The following is a 22,367-nucleotide window of genomic DNA, read 5'->3' as shown; positions in this document are numbered from 1 at the left end:
CCTAATTTCTCCAGGAGTCATCAATAGTGTTCCTACTATCTGATAGGATAAAATATTCCAGGCTCAAATTGTACATTTGACTTTCAAACTGGAAATAGACCTTTTTTCTAATAAGTTTTTTTTTTTTAATTTAATGTCAATACTTCCAATCTAAATTCAGGAGTATAAATTTTTATCTCATAGTACTGCATCTGCATTCTGTTTCTTCCACAGTAATGATCTTAGTTCTCAAGTATAGAGAGATGATAGGTTCAGAATATTCCATAATTACTCATAATTACAAAATGTACTGCCAATATGGCAGGAGTATTATTCCCATTCTTCCCGGTATTTTTCAGTTTCACTATATCTGACTGTCAGAGCTATAGTCATTGCACACTATACTCTTTCCTCTTAGCTCTTATGTAGCTGTAGGTCTATGTTTACAGTTAACTATGTATTTAATATTCATGGCTAGTCCTATGTTAACATCTCTCTAATTGTTTGGTTACCTGAAGTATTTTCTCTGGTATCAGGAATAATGTGAGTTCCCTGAGTTCTTACCTAATAGCAGTTTGTCTGTGCCACCTTTACACTTAAAAATCTGTTTTACTGATTGTAAAATCCTTTTTCCATTCAACATTTTCTTGAATATTTAAATGTTTATCTATTTTTCTGAGATAAAATGTTAAAAATTCTTGTGATAATGTAATTTTCTTTTTCTTATAAATTAGGTATTACTTTACAAAGAAAATAAAATACCCAGGAATACAGCTAACCAAGGAGGTGATATATATCTACAAGGAGAACTACAATATATTGCTGAAAGAAATGAGACAACACAAATCAATGGAAAAATGTTCCATGCTCATGAATAGTAAGAATCAATATTGTTAAAATAACCTTACTACCCAAAGCAATTTACAGTTTCAGTACTATTCCTATCAAACTACCAATGTCATTCTTCACAGAATTAGGAAAAAGTATTCCAAAATTTATAGGGAAACAAAACAGGGCTCAGATAGCCAAAGCAATCCTAAGCAAAAAGAACAAAACTGGAGGTATCACACTACCTGACTTCAAACTATACTATAAAGCTACAGTAACCAAAGCAGCATGGTACAGGTACAAAAACAGACATATAGGCCAATGGAACAGAATAGAAAACTCAGAAATAAAGCTGTACCCCTGCAACTATCTGGTCTTCAACAAGGCTGACAAAAACAAGCAATGAGGAAAGAACTCCCTATTCAAGAAACAATGCCAGGATAACCATCTAGCCATATGCAGATGATTGAAGCTGAACTCCTACCTTTCACCATATACAAAAATAATCTCAGAATGGATTAAAGATTTAAATATAAGACCTCAAACTATAAAAATCCTAGAAGACAACCTAGGCAATAATCTTGACATTGGCCTTAGGAAAGAATTTATGACTAACTCCTCAAAAGCAATTGCAACAAAACCAAAAATTGACAACTGGGATCTAATTAAACTCAAAAGCTTCTGCACAGAAAAATAAACTATCATCAGAGTATACAGACAACTTACAGAGATCTTCGCAAAGTATACATCCAAAAAAGCCGTAATAACCAGAATCTATAAGGAACTTAAATAAATCAACAAGCAAAAAAAAAAAAAAATCCCATTTAAAATAGGCAAAGATATGAAAAGACGCTTCTCAAAAGAAGACATACAAGTGGCTAGCAAACATCAAAAAATGCTTAGCATCACTAATCATCAGAGAAATGCAAATCAAAACCATGGTGACATCCCAACTCATACTAGTCAGAATTGCTATTATTAAAAAAAAAAGCACCACCCCCCCCCGCCACCACCAAAACAAAACAAAAACCAGATACTGGTGAGGCTACAGAGAAAAGGGAATGCTTGTACACTGTTGGTGGAACTGTAAATTAATCCAACCACTGTGGAAGGAAATTTGGAGATTTCTCAAAGAACATAGAACTACCATTCAACCCAGCAATCCCATTGCTGGGTGTAAACCCAAAAGAAAATAAATCATTCTACCAAAAATACACATGCAGTCTCCTAGGGTCGTCATTGTGCTATTCACAATATCAAAGATATGGAATCAATCCAGAAGCCGATAAATGGTAGGTTGGTAGGTTGGATAAAGTAAATATGATACATATACACCATGGAATATTAACGCAGCCATAAAAAGAATGAAATTATGTTCTTTGTGGCAACATGGATACAACTGTAGGCCATTATCTTAAGCGAATTAATGTAGAAACAGGAAACCAAATACCACAAATTTTCGCTTATAAGTGGGAGCTAAACATTGTAAACACATGGAGATAAATATGGGAACAATAGACACTATGGACCAGTAGAGTGAGTAGGGAGGGAGGGGAGTATGTGTTGAAAAACTACCTATTGCACACTATGCTTACTACCTGGGTGATGGGATCAGTACTCCAAACCTCAGCCTCACAGACTATTCCCATGTAACAAAACTGTACGTGTAAGCCTTGTATCTAAAATAAAAGTTAAAATTTAAAATATTTATGTCAAAAAGAATGTAAGTACACACTTAAAGCTTCATAAAATATTTGTATATCTGATTATTATCATGTTAAATCGAGTAATTATGGTTGATATTTAACATATAATTTCTTGTCGGAACTTTTATTTCTATATTAGTATGTACTCTTTAAAGAGAAGTATATCTGTGTGGCAACCATGTCTTCTTAATTAAGTGCCTTAAAATTTTGCTTGTTTAGGAATATGTATTTGCTTGCAAATTGTTTTAATTAATATTAAAATAGTTTAAATTAATAAGTCAGACTTAACTGCCTAACAATTTAAAAAAATTTTTTTTGACGTAACCAAACAATAAAATTTTGTTGTCAAGATTTTAAAATAAATAAATAAATTAGGTATTCTTTTTATCTAAATGCACAAAGAAACTTTTTTCTTTAATGTTTATTAATTTTTTAAGGTGGTGTTTGTCTAGGTCAAAATTATCAGGTTTGTAGTTTAGTTCCAAATAATATTATTTTTCAGTTGATTTTGGATTTCATTTATTTTCTTCTTGTATTTTCCTTAAAATGTAAGCTGTTGTAGTTATTAACTCATGTGTTCTGTATAGTTTGGTCTTCCTTTCTAAAATAACTTTCTCTTATTTGTTATTAGTAACACTGTTTTGTATTCTCTTTTCTAAATTTTTCTAATTCTGATTTATATTATTATTTTATATTTGCTATCAAAATCTTAAACTCTTTTAGTTTTCTTTAAAATAGAATTTGTTCTGTTTGTCAGCAAATCTCATTTGTATACTTTTATTTTCTATAAGAATTTTGGTTTGCTTCTTCCTCTTCTTTTTTTCTTATTATAAATTTACATGGAATGTAACCTTGATCATTTCTGTTGCCAATTTTTATATGAAATTATACTTTTCATGTTCCTAAAATGAGGGAGAGATTAGGAAAACCTTTTCAACAATATAAAACCCCATTTTCTGTTTTTATTTCCTCACTGTGTTCCTCTCAATTTTGGTCTTGACCTTCTCTCCTTTTATCTTGAGTTCACAGGGGCTAGACTGCTCCAATCCTTTTTGTCCTTCTTATAATGGACATTTTTGCACTCACCTTTTGTAGGAGGGGGCAAATCTCTACTTAGTTCTAGTTCCTGTTTTCAAATTGGTGGTTATCTTATTCTTGAGGTCATGAGTCTTTGCCTCCATTACCTCTGTCTTCCCTACAAAAATATCATACTGAGTGGGCAAAACCTGGAAGCATTCCCTTTGAAAACCAGCACAAGACAAGGATGCCTTCTCTCTCCATTCCTATTCAACATAGTGTTGGAAGGTCTGTCCAGGGCAATCAGGAAAGAGAAAGAAATAAAGGGTATTCAAATAGGAAGAGAGGAAGTCAAATTGTCTCTGTTTGCAGATGACATGATTGTGTATTTAGTAAAACCCATCGTCTCAGCCCAAAATATCCGTAAGCTGATAAGCAACTTCAGCAAAGTCTCAGGATACAAAATCATTGTGCAAAAATCACAAGCATTCCTATACACCAATAATAGATAAACAGAGAGCCAAATCATGAGTGAACTCCCATTCACAATTGGTACAAAGAGAATAAAATACCTAGGAATACAACTTGCAAGAGATGTGAAGGACTTCTTCAAGGACGATTACAAACCACTGCTCAAGGAAATAAGAGAGGACACAAACAAATAGAAAAACATTCCATACTCACGGATAGGAAGAATCAATGTTGTGAAAAATGGCCATATTGCCCCAGGTAATTTATAGATTCAATGTTATCTCCATCAAGCAACCATTGACTTTCTTCACAGAATTAGAAAAAAAAAAAAAGTACTTTAAATTTCATATAGAACCAAAAAAGAGCCCATATAGCCAAGACAATCCTAAGTAAAAAGAACATAGCATCATGCTACCTGACTTCAAACTATACTACAAGGCTACAGTAGCCAAAACAGCATGATACTGGTACCAAAGCGTATAGACCAATGGAACAGAACAGAGGCCTCAGAAATAACACCACACATTGACAACCATCTGATCTTTGACAAACCTTAAACAAACAAGCAATGGGGAAAGGATTCCCTATTTCATAAATGGTGTTGGGAAAACCAGTTAGCCATATGCAGAAAACTGAAACTGGACCCCTTCCTTACACATTATAAAAAATTAACTCAGATGGGTTAAAGACTTAAATATAAGACCTAAAACCATAAAAACCCTAGAAGAAAACCTAGGCAATACCATGCAGAACATAGGCATGGGCAAAGGCTTCATAACTAAAACAGCAAAGCAATGGCAACAAAAGCCAAAATTGACAAATGGGATATAATAAACTAAAGAGCTTATGCACAGCAAAAGAAACCATCATCAGAGTCAACAGGCAACCTACAGAATGGGAGAAAATTTTTGCAATCTATCCATCTGACAAAGGGCTAATATCCAGAATCTATGAGGAACTTAATCAAATTGACAAGGAAAAAAAACAAACAATCTAATCAAAAAGTGAGTGAAGGATATGAACAGACACTTCTCAAAAGATGACATTTATGTGGCCAAAAATCATATGAAAAAAAGCTCATTATCACTGGCCATTAGAGAAATGCAAATCAAAACCACAATGAGATACCATCTTATACCAGTTAGAATGACGATCATTAAAAAGTCAGAAAACAACAGATGCTAGAGATGATGTGGAGAAACAGGAACTCTTTTACATTGTTGATGGTAGTGTAAATTAGTTCAACAATTGTGGAAGACAGTGTGGTGATTCCTCAAAGATCTAGAACCAGAAATAGCATTTGACCCAGCAATCCCATTACTGGCTATATATCCAAAGGATTATAAATTATTCTGCTATAAAGACACATGTACACATATGTTTATTGCATAACTGTTCACAATAGCAAAGACTTGGAACCAACCCAAATGCCCATCAGTGATAGACTAGATAAAAAGAATGTGGCACATACACAAGATGGAATACTATGCAGCCATATTAAAGGATGAGTTAATGTCCTTTGCAGGGACATAGATGAAGCTGGAAACCATCATTCTCAGCAGACTAACACAAGAACAGAAAACCAAACACCACATGTTCTCACTCATAAATGGGAGTTGAACAATGAGAATACATGAACACAAAGAGGGAAACATCACACACCAGGGCCTGTTGGGGGGTGAAGGTCTAGGAGAGGGATAGCATTAGGAGAAATACTTGATATAGATGACTGGTTGATGGGTGCAGCAAACCACCATGGCACGTGTGTACCTATGTAACAAACCTGCACATGCACCCTAGAGTTTTAAGTGTAATAAAAAATATTTTTTTAAAAAAAAGAAATGCCATACAGTATGATTGAGTTTTTTTTCCCCACACCCTCCTTTCTAATTTTGTTTTAAATAATGTCTTGTGTTTTAGCTTTTGCTATCTACTTGCTTTGTCAGTTTTACGTGAATTGAAAAGATTGAAAGGCTATGCTGGTCAGGAACGGTGGCTCACGCCTGTAATCCCAACACTTTGGGAGGCCAAGGCAGGTAGATCACGAGGTCAGGAGTTCAGCATTAGCCTGGCCAAGATAGTGAAACCTTGTCTCTAAGAAAAATACAAAACTTAGCCAGGCGTGGTGGCGCATGCCTGTAATCCCAGCTACTCAGGAGGCTGAGGTAGAGAATTGCTTGAACCAGGGAGGCGGAGGTTGCAGTGAACCAAGATCCTGCCACTGCACTCCAACCAGACGACAGAGTGAAACTCCTTCTCAACTCCATCTCAAAAAAAAAAAAAAAAAAAAAAGAAAGAAAAAAAGAAAGGCTATGCTGTCACACTATCATCTCTCCAGGATCCCTTTATTTTTTAGTTTAAGTAAATTCTATTCCCTTTTGTATTATCCCTCATCCACTTCCAAACTTTCCTAAAATGTTATTTTGATATACCTTAGAATGGAGCTATGTTAATGTGTATAATACGGTCTGTAAAGTTTTATATCTTCTGCAGAATGAAAATTCTATGCATCAAGATTTATTGATGTTGTTCGCATATACTCAATGTTATGTAACTAAATATATATACTACAATTAATTTTTCAGTTGAATCATCTGGATTGCTTATGCTATGTTTAACAGAGCACTTATTGTTTCATTGGAGCTACGCTTAATTTTTTAAATACTAAATGTTGCATATTGCTCTACATTGGTCTTAGTGTATAAGAAGAGGTATACCTTTTAATAGTATGCTCTTCATAGAAAGCATAACATTTCTTGAAATTTCAAAAAGCATAGGTAAGTACTTATTAATAAACAGAGCATATTAGAGAATCTTAGAGTTATGATACAGGCAACAAGTAAACAAGGAGAAATGTGTTCCACTTCCCTTCTTCTCAATTGTCTTTTGCTCTAATTCCTTTGTGATTTTCTGTTTCTTCATGACTTTGTCTCAGAATTCGTGTTGCCTTTGCATCTTAAGCTGCAAATACTCACAGAAAAGACTGGGATTCTTGCGGCAGTGACTGACATTACCTTGAATTTCTGTTGCCATACCTGTGCCTTGCAGTTTGGCAGTATGAGAGTCATTGGTAGGATGTTTTGTCTAAATGGGACAACCACGTTTGAAGTTGCATAGTCTATAACCTCCAGTAAAGTGTACATGTTGGATAGTTATGCATCATAGTACAAAGATATGTATGGTACTATATAAGCGTCTATTTCCCTTCATTGTTTCTATGCTACCGAATGCATTTGTTGTTCCAAGTGGATTAGCCAGTCTAGACATCCTACCAAATGTCAGTGCAAGCATGGATCTTCTGTGCACAGGTCTCAAATGATCAGGGCTTGTCTGCAATGCCACTCTTAAACAGATCAATACAGTCACACTATTATTGTTTGTTTGTTTATTTTTGTCCACTTTGCTAACAGAAAATGTTATCTGAATACAAGATTTCTTTTTGTTTTCTAAGCAGAAAGTAACATATGACCAGAACTCAAGAGGGAAAAAGTTAGCTGATGAATAAATGCCCAAGAACTTGGGAAGGAAGTATATATTTTTTATTACCCACTAAGCCACGATAAGGGTTATTATCATGAGATAATCATTCCTCTGGAGCAATACGAGACAGGGGACACAGCTGAGTGCGATCATGCCCATGGGATGTGATTAGCTCATGATAACAGCATCCCCTGAACTCATTGCTATTATGAAATGTCTATTTCCCCCCATTTTCTATATATAAATAAATGATTTTGTCGGACAGATTCAATTCCCACAAACTGCAAGTTTGCATTAAAATGCTTCAGCTGTGAGATTCACAGATATTAATTTACCCTTTTGGAATGTTGAACAGTCAATCAGAATCTTTCTTCGTCTCAAGCTGTTTTATGATATTATTACAATGTATTTTGCGACGGAACGGCGGGTAAAGCAAGTTTCAGAGAAATAGGCTTGTTTGGGCTCGATTTAGTTGCTTGAGGGAAACCTCTACATAAAATGACTCTGCCTGCTCACTAAGGCATCCTAACTTTCTCATTATTTTTTTCCTGCCTGACTCAATTTCTTTGCTGCATTATAGAAGTCTGAAGTTCATTCCTCTAACTAGATTAATAAAAGCAGATTTCTCATTTCATATTTCAGAATTGACAGAGGAAATACTGCCCTGGTAATGTCAGAGTGAAGTGAGAAAATACTAGTCCCGAATTTGGGATTTTAAAATTAACTTTGAAATCGGATTGATTTTTGGATTTATCAATAAATGAGAAGTTTTGATATAATAACAAGACTGGCGGGTATGTATACTTTATTATAAATTTATTTGAAGTTTGTGAAAATAGCACAATTAATTTATAAAAATTAAAAAGTCATGCTGGGTGCAGTGGTTCACGCTTGTAATCCCCACACTTTGGGAAACTGAGCCAAGAGGGTTGCTTTGAGGCCGGGAGTTTGAGACCAGCCTGGGCAACATAGTGAGACCCCCATCTCTACAAAAAAATTAGCCGGAATAGGTAGTATGTGCCTGAAGGCTACTCAGGAGATGGAAGTGAGAGTATTTCTTGAACCCAGGAGTTCTATGCTGCAGTGAGCTAAGAAGGTGCCACTGCACTCTTGCCTGGGTGACAGAGTAAGACCCCATCTCTCTAAAAAAAAAAAAAAAAAGAAAGAAAAAAAAAAGTCAATGTCATTTCCATCAGCTAAAGAATTTTGGGTAATAATCTCCTTGGCCATGCTTATGAAAAGCAGAAACATAAACTAGATTATCATAGACTACTAAAGCATTTTTTTCTCTATATTAAAAAATATTTGTGGCACATGTGTTAATAGTATTAGAATGAATATCTGGTGTAAAAAATAAGGATTGAATCTAAAAACTAAAGAAAGGAAAAAGTGGCATCTTCTTTTTCTTCAAATATATTTTATTGTTGTGGTCAGGCAACCTTTTTCTCATTCCATACATGTGTGTGTTGTTCTAATTTTTAGGAGAACATACAAGCAGTCATCATTTAATTAGAGAGTGTACTTAATTAAGCAATACAAAATTTGCTGCTTATCATTATTCTTCTTCTCTATGAATGTTATTACTTTTATGGTGTGAATGATGAAAGAAGCTTGCTTCACACCACATTAAGCCAGAAGAGGAAGGAGCTCATGCACTAACTTACACAGAGCATCTGATAAAAATACAAATTCAGTGATCAACTCTGGAATTATCAAGTGGACATAAATGAATAGTGTTATGATATGAATTTAAAGTATAAGTATTAGTAATGTTTCATGAGTTATTAGACTTACATTTTTCTTTTTGTTAAAAAGTCTTGGAATGAAATTCTGGCTTGTGTAGTTCTGAAAAGGAAATTTCCTTCCTATTGTGACTGTCAGTTTTATGTGTGAATTTGACTAGTCTGAAGTATTCAGTTATTCAATCAAGTAGAATATTAAATTGATTTTTATATAATTTCTTATATTAATATTTTAGAGGGTCTTGACTAGGTGTTCTTTTGTAGCATTGAATGGGATATTCATGGGGATGTTAAAATAAGTAGGTTTTCTTTTTCAGTGATACAATTGTCAAATCGAATATATTTTTGATATTTTGATTGTCTAATTTTCCTTTCCACTTTTTATTTTTCTCTTTCAAGCTGCATTTGGACATTGTGCAAATTATTTTTTGGGCCCTATGATTAAAGATTTCTGAGGTCACATCAAAACAGGAAGTTGAAAATGTTAGTTAAAATAGTTGGGTAATAAAAAAGATGTTAAATGCCATCTTCTTACCCTAAAAATAGGATTTTTTTTTTTTTTTTTTTTTTTTTTTTTTTTTTTTTTTTTTTTGAAGACTGAAATTTGGAGAACTTAAAAAAACGGTGCTAAGTTTGGTGAAAGTAGAAAGATATATGGAAGGCTAGGTTACATGTATAGTATTTGATTATTATCATAGGTGTCAAGAACATTCTGGAATCATGGTTCTAACACAGATTCTGGACATCTCCTAGTCCAACCCCTTGAGGTAAGCGATGTTAAATACTAACAATTCAGGAGTTAATGATCACAAAGTCTACTTTTAAAATATGTAGGAGAAATTATTAAAGAACTTTTTCACGTTGGTTTTGCATGCATTTTACCTACAAGTTTTTATAGTTTACCTAAAGCATTCTGATGTTTATATCAAGTATGGAATAAAATATGAATTTGCACACATTAATATGTATATATAGATAAATAAATGTAATATGTGGCAATTGGAACAGATCTCTACTTAGAGAGTTCAGTAGTAGGCAGGGTTTGAAAGTCAATAATTTATAAATGAAGCTGATAAATAGAACACATTAATTCAAGATACAGCAGAGAGCTGAGAACTGAAAAAGCTAACACTTCAACAGCTACCTTCTTTTAGTCACGGCATAATTTTCTATGCTGCATAATGTAGTCCTTCCCTCTCCCAGAGGTACCAATAGAGGCTGGAACTAGAAAGATTAAAATATTACCTCTAACAGTATGTAAAAGTTGATTTATAATAAAAAAAAACAATTATTTTCATTAGTCAACATATTTCTGTTCTGTCATCCCACCCTCATCTCAAATTTTGAGCATGAATATTAGAAAATTTAAGTTAAAAAAACCCTAGAAAATATGAATAAATTCTGAATTATATGTTTTATTTTCATGCGTAGATATAACTATTACCATGAAAATATGTTAACCTAATGAATCCCAAAAAATAGGATGAATATAATGAGAATTTGTCATTGTACTAAAACTAAATTTATGACACCATACTTTCACCTTCAATATCATTTCCTCTTTATTGTCAAGAAATGTATCTAAGCAAATTCTCATAGAACACTAGTCATAGCAAACAAAGCTTTCATAGCAGTAATCCTGAAAAACAAAGACTTTTGGTTTATATTCTTCTTACTTTTAAAAGTAAATATTAAAACATACTACAATAACAAAATGGGTTAACTTTGTTTAACATAGGGTTTCCTACATTCGTTTGACCACAGAATGCCACACCTGTACCTCTCCCGCCAACACCATTAATACCAGTCAACTGATGTTTCCACAAATCACTTTGGGAAAGCTAGTGTTGGCCTAGATTGTTGGTGGGATTAGAGGAAGAGTCAGTCCTATTTTTCCATAAAGGGCCAAATAGTGAAGATTTTATAATCTGTAGGCCACATATGGTGTGTGTTTCATATTCGCTTTTGGAGTTACAACACTTCAAAAATGTAGAAAACGTATCTTGCTTGAGAGTCAGTAGGATGCAGGTCTGATTTGGCCTGTGAGCCATAATTTATTGACCCCTAGATTAGAGGATACAAATAAAAAATAATGACTAAGAAGAGAAAAAAATCAATTAATAAATAATTAAAACACACGTGTAGATAACCAAGTGGAATTTTGGCTAAATGGTCATAAATATTGATATGTAAAACAGTACACATAAACAATAAATGCTTTTATTTCATAATTATGCAATTAGAAAATATATTTAGGTATGCATTTAGTTAGAAATCCTTACACCATAAACAAAAAATCAACTCAAGATGGATTAAAGAATTAAATGTGAAACCTAAACCTACAGAAATCCTTGACAATAACCTGGGAAATACCACTCTGGACACAGGCTCTGGCAAAGATTTCATGAGGAAGACACCAAAAGCAATGGTAACAAAAACAAATTTGATAAATTGTATCTAATTAAAGAGCATCTACACAGCAAAAGAAACTATAAACTGAGTAAACAGACAATGCACAGAATGGGGACAAATATTTGCAAACTATGTATCTAACGAAGACCTAATATCCAGAATCTACGAGGAACTTAAATCAGCAAGCAAAAAACAAACAACCACATAAAAAACTGGGCAAAGGACAGGAACAGACATTTCCCAAAAGAAGACATATATGCAGTCAACAAGCACAAGAAAAAAATGCTTAAACGTTACTAATCATTAGATAAATGTAAATCAAAACCACAATAAGATACCATCTCACACCATTCAAAATGGCTATATTAAAAAGTCAAAAATAACAGATGCTGGTGAGATTGTGGAGAAAAGGGAACACTTCCACACTACTTGTGGGAAAATTAGTTCAGCCACTGTGGAGAGCAGTTTGGTGATTTCTCAAGGCAGAATTACTATTTGACCCAGCAATCCCACTGTTGGGTACATACTCACAGGAATATAAATTGTTCTACCACAAAGCCACATGCATGTGTACATTGCAGCAAGATTCACAATAGCAAAGACATGGAGGCCAGGCGTGGTGGCTCACGCCTGTAATCCCAGCACTTTGGGAGGCCAAGGTGGGTGGATCATGAGGTCAGGAGTTCGAGACCAGCCTGGCCAACAGAGTGAAACTCCATCTCTCCTAAAACAAAAATACAAAAATTAACTGAATGTGGTGGCAGGCACCTGTAGTCCCAGCTACTCAGGAGGCTGAGGCCAGTGAATTGTTTGAACCCAGGAGGTGGAGGTTGCAGTGAGCCAAGACCATGCCATTGCACTCCAGCCTGGGTGACAGAGCAAGACTCCATCTCAAAGAAAAAAAGAGAAAAAGAAAAGACATGGAATCAACCTTAAATGCCCATTAACAGTAGACTGAATAAAGAAAATGTGGTACTAATACACCATGGAATACTATGCAGCCATAAAAAAGAATGAGATCATGTCATTTGCAGGGACATGGATGGAGCTGGAGGCCATTGTCCTAAGTGACCAGAAAACCAAACACCACATGTTCTCACTTATAAGTGGAAGCTAAACCTTGACTACATAGGGACATACAGAAGAGAACAACAGACACCGGAGCCTATTGGAGGGTGGACGGAGGCAGGAGGGTGAAGACCTAAAAACTACCTGTTGGTTACTATGCTTTCCATCTAGGTGATGATCTATGTTCCTAACACCTGTGACATGCAAGTTACCTATATAACAAACCCACACATGTACCCCCAGACCTAAAATAAAAGTTAAAAAAAATTAAAAGTAAATTATACAAAGATGTGTTGATTCAACATGGCTGAGTATCAAATGTCAATTTTACGAAGTCTTTATTAGAGCACTTGGTGGTCCTTAGAGTTTTACAGTATTTATGCCCTATTTGAGTAAAGATAAGGTTATATACAAGTTCTTCTTGCTCTTAAGATTCACCTATAAGAAAATTATGAGTTAGTATGCAAGTTGGAATAAATGGCTTAGAGCCAATTAAGAACAAAGAAAAATTTGAATTTTGGGTCTAGATTCATAGTTCTCTATTGCTAGTGCTACATCACCTGGAGAGAAATAGATTAAGTATATTTAAGTATATTTACACATATTAAATATATTTAAATATGTTGGGCAATGAGAAATGTATGTACTAAGAATGCCTATTTTCATGTATTCATTAATTGAGAAAGCAAATGTTTATTTAAATCTATATTCAAGATATCATGTGTTTACAATAATAAATATTTGGAGACAATATTAACTTTCAAGTGTTGACTATCTTTCATTGCTACAATGAAATTATACATGCCTTATATGAAATAAAAAATTAAAAAGCATTTTTAATTATAATTAAAATATAAGTAGAAAAATGAAAGTACAAAACAGAACACATACTGTGTTTGTGAACACAAGTTTATACACAAATGCACAAATATCTACACATGTACATGTTGATATATTTCTTTGAAAATGATGGAAACAAATTTGGAAAGAAATTTAAAAGTAGTTAACTTTGGCAAGTGGTATTGCTTTTTGCAGATTTTCTATTTTTAAGATATTTTATGCAACAGAGATTTTATGTCTTTTTCAAAAGAAATGCATGCTAGTGTTATTCGTTTGTTGTTTGCTTTTAAAATCTATTCCCTGGCTTTGAAAAGCTTACATTCATTGTATTTCTGGGATTGCCGATAGAGAATCCCCAAATAAACTGAATATAAAGTAGAAATTTCAATTTGCAAAATACCTAGGTGGAAATAAAGCATTTCTGGCAAAAATGAATAGTGAACTGCATCTCTCTTTCTTCAGATGGTAGTGTGGTTGCGTGGTTCTGTACCTTTCATGTGTTGAGACCACGAAGCCGGCAGACTGAGGTGTTAAACATGCCCTCATTTTATGACTTTAGTAATTCTCACATCCCTGAGCTTGGCCAGATGGGGATGCCTCTCTTTGTTTAATCTAATATCTCTATTGCATTAATTTTTTCTCGTTTTGTAGCCCAACCAGATAGCTTTATTGAGCTGCTCACGATGCTTCCTGGATCCCCACTGTCCAACTCCCTGAGAGTTGTCAGTTGGCTAGGCATACAACAGCCTGTGGAAGATGGCCTACCATTCCTTCTGATGTTCTTGCTTTAGGACTGACACTGCCTGGCCTGAATCTGATGTGCCATATGACTGACTGCCTGATTACCTTTATCTTCTCCCTCCTAGGTATGCCTTAACTTCTAACAAAAAGGGTTTCAACATCACTGTTGAACATAAAACAGTTTTGTTTTGTTTGTTTGTTTTTTTAACATAGTTTATTATTTTTTTCCAAGAGTTTAAAACCTCCAATCCTAAACAGCAGAATGTGACCCTCTGCAAATAGCTCAGGTCTTTGAGGTCAAAGGACTCCGTCACTGCACGTCTGTCTTGACAGATTGAGGCCCTAGAACAACATAGCTTAGTCACACACTAACCAGCAGGGAGAAAGTCTGTGCCTTTTATTAAAGCCTACCTACTGGCTTAGTGTTTGGAATTCAGTTCCACCTATAAATCAACATCAGAGCATACAACCCAGCGTGTTCAAGAGCTTTGCTTAAACATCAAAGGAAGAACACAGACAAGCACTATGATAGAAATATAACTAATCACTTGCAAATACATCTTTCCTGTCAGTAGGAGCTTAGCCTTTCTGTTTAATGTGACTAGGAAAGAAATTCAGTTATCTCCATTCTATATGTTTTCTTTAAAGAGGTATAGAATTTTTCTATGAAAAAAGAGTATTTGTTCTTAATACAGACCAGCGTAGCATTTCAGAAGTCTGCAGTTGAAGAGAGCAACAAAAAGCTGAAGTCTGTCCAATAGTAAATGCTGTTTATCACCTAATGAAAGACACATTACTTCTATGAATCTTATATCTGCTAGGAAAATCTCAGTTTTGATCAAGTGGCACTGGGCTAAAAGTAAAGCATAATAAATATATTTATTTTAAAAATGGGGGAAATAGATTTCTATTTGTTTGTTGGCTGGCAGTGAATACAATTTGATGCTTTGTGGTACATTCATTGGGATCAATTTAGCTTCATCCGCTGCTCATGGTTTTATCCATTCATAAGGGGCCTAGGAAGGATTTACTTGAGGTGCTCAGGAAATCCTAGAATCTATAAACTGTTCCTTTAATTTGAATGCTACAGATTACGGATGAAAGTTTGGTCACCTGTGCGGATCAGTGGGATTAGAGACATCAAAGCAAGTAAAAATAAGGAAGACAAGCAGAGAAACAACAAACAAAAAGAACTCCATCACTGAAACCGAAGGTAGTGCCAAGGGAATTGGAAGGTTTGGGTAGAAATATTGTATTCCAAAGTGGATTTGTGCTCATGCTGTTGCTGTTTCTAAATCTAGGATAAATTGTGGAGACATGAAGTCTTAGAGTCAGCATATCTGAGAAAGGAATCGTCTATTATTTTCTGATTTGATATTTCTGTACAGTATAGATAATCTTGATTTTCAAATGTTTATGTGTAATAAGTGTTTTTATGGAGGCTGTAGCATATTTGGTATTGATATTTGTGAGGTTTTAATATGTACACATATATGTGAATGTTTGTGTATATAAGAGTTGGTATAGTCTAGTGATATTAAGACTGATATTAACCTTAAAGTAAAAAGAGTAAAAATATTGAGTTTGACAAAACTAAGAAAGAATCCTGGATCCACTGGTGTAAGTTTTGGAATCATAGGGAACATTAATACTTATTTTATAGTTGTGAGAATTAGATGGGCTATCTCATAGAAATGCCCAATGCATTTTAACAATCCTGTAACTCGTACCTAGTAATAGTAGTATCAAAAAACAACATAGGGGTTAGTACCTTTATGCCTTACAACTGGATGTGTCAAGGTAAGATTTACTCAACCTCAATTTACTCTCAGTATTTTCTTATCTAGGATTTAATAATGATAAGCTGAAAATTAAAAAACAAGACCAGGTGTTTGTAGGTTACCTATTGGATACTGTGTTTATTACCTGGGTGACAAAATAATTTGTACACCAAACCCCTGCACCACACAATTTAGCTATATAACAAACTGCATATGTACCACTGAACCTAAAATGAAAGGTAAAACAAAACAAAAAACTACCTTACTTTTTCTGATACTGATAGCAGAATTTTAACAAGAGTTGTTAGGTTCACCTATATCTGGAGTCTGGAACAACCTCTCCATTCTCTTCTAGTTTCAAATATACCAACTATACTAAATAGAGCATGTATATGGTCTCTTCTCACTCACTACTCCCCTAGCCTCATGTTTTACCTTAGAAAATGTACTCTGTTTAGAGACATGGCTCCTATATGTGGGCGCATTCACATATATCAAGGTTAATAGCCACTTTCCCACTGGCAAATGCTAATCCATAGTGCCAATGAGTCTTCATTAGAATAAAATATAACTGTTGTGCCCATTTAAATAAAGCATTTCTAACAACATCACAGAATGATTGCACTATAAAAATGCTAATACACATCCAGTGTTTCGAGAGAGATTGTAAGATCCTTGAGGGCAAGGATTTGTTCTATCCTTAGGTTATGTACTCTATAGACAACAGTGGAACACTTAATGATTTTGTTTTTAACAGCTAACTAATTCTCCTTGTTTTGAGAAAAACTTAAGAGTGAAAATAACTTCCTCAGGCATCCTTCTTAGAAGAAGAAAATGGATTAGCAATTTTCAGAAATCAAGTCTGCAGGATCTTAAGACCATTACAAACTTCTGTGATATTCAGTTCAGAGTTTCCCAAGAAAACAGAAAATGAACAAGTCTCTGAGACTTGCCCCTTTACAGATGTCCTCTGGAAAGGAGGGTGGATAAGCCCTTGCTAAGTAATCCTGTCCAGAGCAATTTCCCTCTGCTCTCAATCTGCTGAGAACTCCCCTTCTCCTTCCACATCTCATTCCTTTATGTTTAGATCTTCTACCTTTGCATTGAAGGTTCATTCATGATTATGTATAGAATTCATTAAAAGCAATGCTCTGAACCTCATAAGCTACTGAAAAGATTAACATTAAAAGATTTGGAATGAGTGGTGGTGGCCATAATAAAATGTCTGCTGAAAATAGCTATTCTGATAATTAACTAAGTACTAGCACAGTACAGCTAAGTGTCATAGTGGGGTGGGTGAGTGTATTAGTTTGCTCTCATGCTGCTAATAAAACATACCTGAGACTTGGTAACTTATAAAGAAAAAGAGGTTTAATGGACTCACAGTTCCACGTGGCTGGGGAAGCCTCACAGTCATGATGGAGGGTGAAGGAGAAGCAAAGTCATGTCTTACATGGCGGTAGGCAAGGAGAGCTTGTATAGGAAAACTGACTTTTATAAAACCAACAGACCTTATGGGACTTATTCACTGTCACGAGAACAGCAGGGGAAAGACCCACCCCCATGATTCAGTTACCTCCCCCCGGGTCCCTCCCACAACATGTGGGAATTATGGGAGTTTTAATTCAAGATGAGATTTAGGTGGAGACACAGCCAAACCATATAAGTGGGGATGGAGGTTAGGAGTGGAATTTGAGAGCAACAGGTGAGCATTACCAGTGTACTAAAAAGCAGTCACAAAGGCTTCCTTTATAGTCACTCAACATATAACAAGATGAGAGAAAGTACTAAGTGGGATATTCTGATTAATTCAGAGGCCATGAAAAAACTGATCAAGTTAGTAATATTTATTAAATACAAGCTAAGCATACATTCAAATTTCATTAGTAGTTTTATAACTTCACCTTATGGAATTTGCAGAGTATTCTTCTGCTATTCAGAATCTATTTGTTAAACAAATGTATGTGTATTTAAAAATATATATTAAGTATTTTATTAAAATATGTCCTAATTGATTCATTAATGGTACTTGAATATGCAAAGAACATACAACTGTTTTCTGTGCATCAATTTCCCTAGATGATATTTATTTTGTCCTTGGTTTTATGTGTAATGTTGCTAAGTTTCTGTGGTAACTCAATCACTTTATATAAAATGGAGATTATTTCATTAACTACCAAGGCAGCTACTATTTCTGGATGTTACTGTGTCATAGGAATGAGTTGAAGCAATTTTCCAGTGACACAAAATGCTTGGACCACACTTACGTGTAGACTTGAATCTCCTCCCTTTTGAAGGGGTTCTCACAATTAATAGATGTTATGAAACCTAATCCTACCTTATCCTTCTCAAACCCCACACATGTGCTCATCCAGACACGTACCAAGTTGCTAGACATGAACAAGGTCTGCATGACCTTCACAGAAATTCAACTATGTAAGAGAAATAGACAGAAAACTGCCCTAATCTCTACTTTACTCAGGCAGAAGAATCTATAAATAAATGCATTTGATTGTAGTAAGGAATACTACATGCTATTCCTAAACTAATGTCTATTGCTGTCCTGGGAGGGAGAACAGTTATGACAAATTATCTTTAAGAATCTTGTGCTAGGAGCATTGGCTGCTTGTTTGTATTCCTTTAACTGAGAACACCACAATGGTATTGTCAGTACCTCCTCAGACCGGCAACCAGGAAGTGACAGCTCACCTAGGAATTGTTCAAACTCTCAGAAAAGCATATTGGACTCTGTCAGAGGTCATAGCTGTTCTTTTCAAAATGATGGAACGTGACTGTCACTTTTTCCATTTTTTTTTTGTTCAGTTCCCATGATCTACGTCAGCTCATCTTATTTCCAATATTTGTTACCTGCCATCCTCTCCTTTGTGGAACTCCAGACCTCCCTAATGTGAAAGCAGTCCTGGCCCTTGGTTTGTAGAAAACTCCAGTGTTAGAAAACTCCATGCCTTAGAAAGCTATTTGGTACTAGGCTTAGTATCTAGGTGACAAAATAATCAGTAAAATTTACCTACGTAACAAACCTGCATATGTACCCTTGAAGCTAAAATATTTTTTAAGAGAGCTAATGTTAGCTCTCTTTTTATTTGTGTTTCACTGACCCTGAAGTGTGGGTAGGGGAATCTGGTCCTTACAGTGGCAGCAAAGTGATAGACAATTGAAATTTATTCTAGTTCAGTTTACCAAAGGTGAAGTTTATAAGCAGTTTCTTCATAAGTTACCCATATATAAGCCCAGTTCGACAGAGTAAATATATTCTGGTTGGATCATATGATTCAATTTTATTGGAAGAACATGATTTTTCTCTATCTTTTGAAAGTTATTAACTTCGGCATTATTTTTCCCAGCCTGCTTTTATGATAATATATATTATGCTACCAGATATCTGAGTCATCTGAGGCATGTGTTTCCTGTACTACAAACTCCTCTTTCAGTAGGTTTATGAGCAAGCAGAATTGACTCCATTTGAGAGGCATGGGAGGGACCCTCAGTAATCAGCCCTGTGCCTCCTGCCATATCCTCTCTCCTGAACCATGTAGCTGAGCAAATGAATATCTTGAGTCATGCAGCTAATAGTCCTTGGAAACTGTCTCTCTGTTGAGTAGGCTGTCAAAAAAAAATCTGGGAACTCAAAATATCAGTTCATGCTATTCCTCCCAAATTCATGACTACAACAGAACTGCTGACCTTCAATTTGGCACCTGCTCTTGCTAAGCTCCTTGAATCTGATATTTAGGACTTTTCCAAAATATTACTGCCTTACCTAGACACCCTTTCTTAGAGTCAAGGTAAGAATCTAGTCCTCTTATTCTAGCAAGTCTATTTGTCACTCATGGGAATTCTATGAAATTAGGACAAATGCTGATTATTTCTACTGGTCAGTAATAAATATTTGAGTTCACGTAATCAGAGAACTATTCACTACTTTACAATTTTATCATGTTTTACCTATTTCCCAAAGTAATTATTGTTTGACGTCCCCACAAAATGTTGGCATTTATGAAGAACTATTTTGACTTAATCATTTGAACAGCCCTCAAAGCTTCCAAAAATCTAACTGTCGATGATTCTGCCTTTTCCTGGGCCTGGGTGAGTCTGATGGCTTCACCCAGGCTCAAGTTTCTCTAGATCACATTAATATACTACTTGTAGAAATCAGAAAGACTCTCTAACTTGCTTAGTTTAATGGTCAAGGACATCTCTGCCATGTTATCCTTGGTGACATATCAGTAAAATTGAAAAATGGGAAGTGGGAATAAGAGGTTAAATTGGTTAGACATAGAAAGCATCCCTTTTTTCTCTGACTACTTAGGGACAGATGGTGAGCCAATGGAAAGTGAGCAGAGTTGGGATGTCAATGTAATTCAGGTGTTAATTATTACCATTATCTCTGTTATGCTGGATAACTCACCCTATCTCATAGTGTTATGCTAGACAACTCACTATGTCTCACAGTGTCTAGTTTTCTCTCTTTGGAATGAAGATGATACAAAACTAAATTTTAGAGACAAGCTGAAAATCACGAAGTTGTTTAAAAAGTTCCATAAACATTATGAGCTGTATCTCTGTTCCCTGAGTTTTGAGGTTCTCCTCAACATGGGGAAAAATACTTTTCTTTTGAAAAAGAATAATGTCTGTCTTATAGAATATTAAACTTCACAGGTGATGTACATGTGACATATTAGCAGCAGATGACAAATGTCTAGTTTCATAGGTCTGGAAGAGGCTCATTGGGCAAAATACTTGGTAAAGGTGAGTAGATCAAGAAGCCTAGAGTTAAACATGTGTGGGTAACAAAGCCTGCCTAACCCTTCTTCCATTAGGTAGCTGCTTACATAAGTAACTATGAATAGTTCACTCCTCACCATTTTCCAATAAAAAATTTTAAACAAAGTAGCAAATTTGATACTATGTTAATTTATGTTAGTATATAGTAGCATATTACTAAAAAAATTACCTGATACTGATACTTGATAACCTAATCTTCACATTATATCCTAAGACTTTATCATGAGACCTACAGGAAACATTTTTCTAACCAGAGTTGAGAATTCTCATCTTTTGGAATTTGGACAGACCCATATTGAAAAGTATGCTCTCAAAGAGGTGGTTTTATCTGTAATATATAAAAAGTTTGCAAGATTTTCAATGGCTAATAAGAGAATGAAGAGCAAAGAAGAAAAATTGTTGGCTCCAAAATAGAAATGGAAACATCAAAATTATTATCAGTTTATGTTAAATTAAATGTCTCAAAAATGTAATACCCCAACTAGTCAACTACAACTTAACTCATAACATTTTAGACACACACACACACACACACACACACACACACACACACACCTGTATAATGTGTAATGTGGATACATTTTAATATCTGATGGGGGCTTATAAAAGTAAGAAGATTGAGGGCAAAGGAAGATGTGAAAATAGTCCTGCCCACAAAATCCCACTTACAGAGAGAAAAAAAAAAAAAAATCATAACATTGTTTAAGGAGGATCTGTCACACATTTTTAGCTTTGTGCCTTCTAATTGCTGTTTGATAAACAACTAAAAAATGTTTGTTTTATTTATTAATACTAATTAATATTTTCATCACCAGAGCAGCCACAGACTTGCCCTCTCTTTAGTATTAGGTGCTGCTGATGTCTGATTAGACTAAAAGACATTCAGGTTTGCAGACCGCCACATCTTTAGTCTTATCCCTTTCTCCTTCTTCTTCTTCTTCTTCTTCTTCCCGCCCTCCTCCTCCCCCTCCTTTTCCTCCTCCTCCTCCCTCTCTTCCTCCTCCCCCTCCTTGTCCTCCTCCTCCCCCTCCTTTTCCTCCTCCTCCTCCCTCTCTTCCTCCTCCCCCTCCTTCTCCTCCCCCTCCCCCTCCTTCTCCTCCTCCTCCTCCTCTTCTTCTTCTCCTCTTCCTCCTCTTCCTCCTCCTCTTCTTCTTTCTTTTTTAGTACTGAACAAAATGCATCTCCTCCTAGTGGTAGTATATGGGAAATCACAAGCTTATTTTCTTATACCACTGTGACAGAATGTCATTTCAATTACCTTATTAACCATATGAAAAAATATATCACAACACTGAGAAAAATTCTCAGTTATCTATATCTTCCCCCTCAGGCTATTGTCATGAGCCACTGGCATACTAAGGAGAGTGTACTAATTCAGTTGTCAGCGGCCTCACCTATTAAAAAAGGGGAAAATACCAGCAAAAAATATGAAACCCATAATAAGGGTGCAGAATCTGGATAGCTCTGTCCACTTGTAGTTCTGAATTAAGCACTTT

At 35.1% G+C, this 22,367-nt stretch overlaps 1 protein-coding gene across 1 annotated transcript in view; it reads left to right on the top strand.

Moving 5' to 3' along the window:
• The window catches only part of DEFB112 (defensin beta 112), a 365,076-nt gene that overhangs the window by 234,740 nt on the left and 107,969 nt on the right, over positions 1-22,367 (top strand). Inside the window, exons 3-7 of the mRNA XM_073006058.1 lie at positions 714-856; positions 8,103-8,275; positions 9,922-9,990; positions 14,195-14,409; positions 15,375-15,497. The gene's annotated coding sequence lies outside the window, so the exon portion shown is untranslated. The remainder of the gene's footprint in view (positions 1-713; positions 857-8,102; positions 8,276-9,921; positions 9,991-14,194; positions 14,410-15,374; positions 15,498-22,367) is intronic.

The sequence above is a fragment of the Chlorocebus sabaeus genome, chromosome 17, assembly GCF_047675955.1.
Source record: "Chlorocebus sabaeus isolate Y175 chromosome 17, mChlSab1.0.hap1, whole genome shotgun sequence".
NCBI classification, from domain to species: domain Eukaryota; kingdom Metazoa; phylum Chordata; class Mammalia; order Primates; family Cercopithecidae; genus Chlorocebus; species Chlorocebus sabaeus.
This window is presented reverse-complemented; position numbering and strand designations above follow the sequence as displayed.